The sequence below is a fragment of the Montipora capricornis genome, chromosome 7 (genome assembly GCF_036669925.1).
Source record: "Montipora capricornis isolate CH-2021 chromosome 7, ASM3666992v2, whole genome shotgun sequence".
NCBI lineage: Eukaryota > Metazoa > Cnidaria > Anthozoa > Scleractinia > Acroporidae > Montipora > Montipora capricornis.
The window spans coordinates 35,207,191-35,212,190 of record NC_090889.1 but is presented as its reverse complement, the minus strand read 5'-3'; the positions used below and the strand labels follow the sequence as shown (position 1 = coordinate 35,212,190).

Below are 5,000 nucleotides of genomic sequence, written 5' to 3'. Positions count from 1 at the left end.
TCTTTTAACTAGTGATATTCTGGTTAGATAGAGATAGATAGATAGTTTATTTTACAGAAAACGTCGCAGCCAATAGGCTGAATTATGTCCTATCATGTGACATTGTTGAAACCGCAGCTGTCGTCCGGTTTCGTAAACTCCCTACAACGGCGTAAAATATTGTAAATGATCCAATGGACGACTGGAGCGGCTATTTAATTTTAGAAATCCGAGAGGAAGTGGCTTTTAAAAGATAGGAACCGTTTAAGCCTCTTACGGTAAAAAGCTCATCAAAACTAAAATGCTTTCGGTAAAACGTTCCAGAGAGCTTATACATGAGAGACCATCCAGTCCATCAATTGCTACGTGTAAGCCTTTTAGAGATCATGATCAATATCCTTAAGTCAGAACGTGACATTGAAGTAGGCTGCAACGTGCAAACCCTTGTAGGGTGTTAATCAAGCGGAAAACTTGAACAGGAAAAAAGTGACTAATTTTAGCTTATTTTTTTCTTTCCTAGTAGTTTGGAAATAATGTCAGGGTGGTGGAGCGGGGGTTGCGTCTATTAAACCTAGGGAGTTTATTGGAGAGTGGCGTCCAAAGTTAACCAAACTTAACTGCTTGGAGCCCGGGAGGGGAGGTATTAGATAAGAGGCGTTCATTTGAGCGAGGATGTTCATTGGATCATTTACGGTAACCAAATGTGAAGATACGTGGACGACGAGGGCGCAAGAGGATGATTTTTTGCTGTTAACTCCTAAGCTGAGGACACGCGATTCAACATTTTGCAACAGTTAATGATGAACCGTGCGTCATCCGCTTCTGGAAAAAGATAAATTAGCACCTTTCAACTAATCGCAACCTGGTAGATGGGTAACACTTTTTTAACAGGGTAGATAATTACAGTCAAAGACTGTAGTCTCTCTTAATTATAAAGCCCTTTAAAATTCATACCAGACCACAACACCGGGAAATCCGTGCCATGCTCTTAGGGAATAATTAGAGAGCTTTAGATTCTAGAGCGAAAACGACTACGAGTACGAGATTTTCTCATAGGGCAACAGTGAGCGCGCGCAAACCAGCGTCATTTTGGCGGGAAAAACGTGATGCCGTCGTCATTTTAGTAAGAGGTTTTGCAAAAATGTCGTCGAATCAAAACAAATCAATAATAATAATAATAATAATAATAGTAATACAATACACTTATATAGCGTCTTTTCCCTGTGGTCCAAAAACGCTTTACTGGTGACAAATTAAGATTATCATATACAATATAATCGTTAAAAATATTAAATTTCTATCATTATTACCATTACCTAACTGTTATAACTATATAAAATAGAGTATCATAAATAAAAAGTAAATACCACCATGGTACTATATTGTCTTGAAAAAAAATTAGAATAAAATATTCAACTTAAAATCAGAATCAGCAAAAATATTTGTCCGCTGTAAGCCTGTAAAAATAAATGTCTCTTAAGTTTCTGTTTAAAAGTTTTCACCGATTTCGAATCTTTTGTTGACTCTGAAAGGTCGTTCCAAAGTACTGCTGCAGCCAGCACAAAAGACCGACCGCCATATGACTTAAGATTGAACGCAGGTTTCGTTAAAAAAATTTTGGTAGATGAGCGCAGTGATCTTGAAGGTTTATAGGGTGTAAGAAGGACAGTTATATAATTTGGAGCTTGCTTGTTGAGTGCTTTAAATGTGATTAAAAGAATTTTAAATTTAAGGAGAGGTGTTATGTGATCATATTTGTTGGATTTAAACACTGTTCTCGCAGAGCAGTTACTAGGGAGCTTAAGCACCCACGTTTTTGAGACGCGGACGCGCTTGCTTAAGTTCCCTAATAATCGTTGCAGCCGCAGCAATAAATATTTAGGAACACCACTCAGCAACGAGTTACAATAGTCGACCTTTGATGTAATGAAAGCATGTACCAGGGAATTCGTAGTTTCCATGTTAAGAAACTTCCTTGTCTTGGATATATTGCGTAAGTGAAAAAATGCAGATTTACACACTGCTGTTACGTGCGGGGCCATTCGACAGAGATTCATCAAGTGTGACACCAATGTCCTTTGCTGTTGAGGAACAGTTAACCACCTCATCAACAATGGTCAAATCATGAATGTTGGGTCTTGGACGATAACAAAGGTGTGAAAATACCAACACCTCCGTTTTTTCTTGGCTTAGCTTGAGTCGATTTTGTATCATCCAAAGGTCAATATCACGAACACAGACCTCCATCCTGGTCTTGCTCAGTTCCATGTCATAACAACACGGTAGTAGTTTTGATGAGCAAAAAGGCTCAGTTACCAGCAATAAGAATAACTGAGCAACCTATACTGTTAACAAAGAGTAAGATTAAGCGTTCGCGTTATAAAAGCCTTAGAATTTTCGCTAAAAACGGGCAGTCAAAACTCGTACTTGTTCTTGTCCTCGTCGTAGAATCTAAATGTCCCTAATTTAAAAAACGGCGACGGCTACGACTACGACATCGCCACAAAACAGTAATATCATTGGTTAAAGGAGCATAAATAATCGCGCTGCACGTCCAGCACAGATTTTAGCAAGTATCTTAGCAGTCCTCTGCATAAAGACGACGCGAAATCTTTTGACGACAACATAAGTATGCAACAGAGGATCTTTCATTCTCTATTTTAGCTCTGAGACCGCTCGTACCAATTTATTCTTAGGATACTTCGCTCACACCGGGACGTGGACGAGACTGAATAATCGCGAGAGACAAGTTATATTTTTAGGTGACGTTTTCGTCGACCGTCGTCGTCGTAGATTTTAAATTTCCCTCTTATCCCATAGTGATAAAGTTAAGCGATGACGCCCTACGTACACAGAGTTTATGAACAAGGGTTGTGAGAAGGGGTCCATGGTTTATAATCGTTATCCGAGAAGACGGTACTGATGCTCAACGAACTCAGCCAACTCGTAAAAATTGTAGAGTTTGCGGTCTCTACTTTGGTTCTATTTGTAGTTTACTACTACTGCGCATTTTTTAATCAGGTGACTCGTTTATTCTCGCTGCTGACCGAAAGAATCGCGGTCTTTAGGGCATGCGCACAAGAACAACGATAAACCCCAAGACTAACACTTTAGCGCACCGGTGGCTCAGTTGATTGTGCATCGGGCTGTCATGTGGGAGGTCGCGGGTTCGAACCCCGCTCAGGAACTTAAATTAGTGAGGAGAAAGTGCTACCTTTGTAATTTCATCTGCAAATGGTTAGACTTTCAAGTATTTTCAGATAAGGGGTGTAAACCGTAGGCCCCGTCTCATAAATATCTTCCATGTTCATTAGTTCCCTGTGGGAAGTTAAGGATCCCACACACATATTCGATAAGAGTAGGAGATGTAGTCCCCGGTATTGTGGGCTGTCCTGTTCTCTCCAGCAGAAGTGGCCGTCTTGGCGGTGAGGTCTCCAAAAAGGCTTGAGACCAGAAACATCAGGGACGGCGGAGCCAATTTCAAGCAAAAAATAAAAATAAGGAGTAAAACATCTGTCATTTTACGGTTGATCCACGTTTATTTATTTGATCAACTATCTTGTCGAGAATACTGAAAGTAGCATTTCCGAGCTTCAAGATTTCAAATTTTTTTGGTGGAGAATTCCTTCAGAACACCCCCTACAAGTTAGCGTCTCCGGCGCTTGCTTGTTAGCCCACCACCTTTACCCCCCCCCCCCCCCCCCCTAATAGAAAATACACTCCGCCGACCAGTCAAAAAGGGATTTGGCCGAGTGCTGGAATATGTAAACAAAAGCAACATTTCAAAATGTTGTAAAGAAGGAATTTATTTGCTGTCTACTAAAACTTTTTTCACACTTGCAGCGCGCGCAATTCGTACCTTGCTGTCGGAAAACGACTCTTTAAAATTACCCGCTTCTAAAAAAGAAGCATCACTTTAACTCTACTTAACGAAGAGTACTTTCATCCCATAGCTGACGGCAGTTAAGCTAGCAAAGATATGCGAATTATTCTAAGGACTTTACATTTAAGCCCGTTTTTCACCAGAAAATATATAATCATAAGTAGGAGCAGATCTGGAGCCCATGACGAGGAGCAGACATGTACAGCTTCCAGACGTGGCCTATGTCACGGCGTTTACACAGAACAAGCTAATTTTAGACGGCTCTTTAATTACAATGTCAATTTCCGCCAAAAGTTGCGTCAGTTTCGGTCCGCATGAATGCCTATTGCGTGTCCTGGGGAGTCTCAATTGGGTGGAAAATTGATCTTAAAACAGCTTGGTCTATGCAAATGTCGTGAATTGTGATACAAGTTAGAAATTCCTGGTCTTGGGATCCTGGCGTGACAATAAAAATCAATCTCTCAAGCCATTACCTTATTAATTCAAGTTGTTGCTGATTTGCCTGCGACGTTTGTGAAAACTGTAACGACATAAGCACGCAGAGCTAAGAAGATAGCACAATGCGCTCCTCTTACAATAGGCCTTGTTCACGATAGTCGCCATGTTGGTTTTCAAATTATCATGCAAATTAGCCATGTGTTATGCTGGGGGGCAAACATTCGAAAAAAGGAAAATTGTGAAAAATCGGCTCGTCGAAATATTGAAATAACATTACTAAAAGTACATTTTAGAATTTAGAATAGTACCTTTTATAATAATTTTATATCTTTTGATTGCCTTTGACATTTTGACTTTAATCATTCTATTTTACTACTTAGGTGATAAACATTCAATTAACGTAAAACAAATCATCTGTGTGGCTAAGATGTTCGTTATAACCTCTCGAACTTGTGTTGTTTGCCCCCTCACAAGTGTGAAGCTAATTTGCATGATAATAGTGAATCCAACATAGCGGCCATCGTGAATAAGGTCTATTGTGTGTGGACGTGTGCTAATGCTGGCTTCAGTCGGAAAACGGAAGTAAGAAGCGCAGGTAAAAGGCGTGTGTATCTCCCACACCGCAGGGAGCTGGTGCCCATTTCTGAAACTTTCCGGGCCTGAAAAGCAATTTGTGAAACGAAGATCCGCAAAAGTTTAA

The 5,000-nt window shown here is 40.2% G+C and overlaps 1 protein-coding gene across 1 annotated transcript in view; it reads right to left on the bottom strand.

Moving 5' to 3' along the window:
- Window positions 1-3,771: 3,771 nt before the first annotated feature.
- LOC138055879 (neural cell adhesion molecule L1-like) overlaps window positions 3,772-5,000 on the bottom strand; it is a 27,766-nt gene continuing 26,537 nt past the window's right edge. The window contains exon 15 of the mRNA XM_068901747.1: window positions 3,772-5,000. This exon is cut by the window's right edge and continues 1,551 nt beyond it. The gene's annotated coding sequence lies outside the window, so the exon portion shown is untranslated.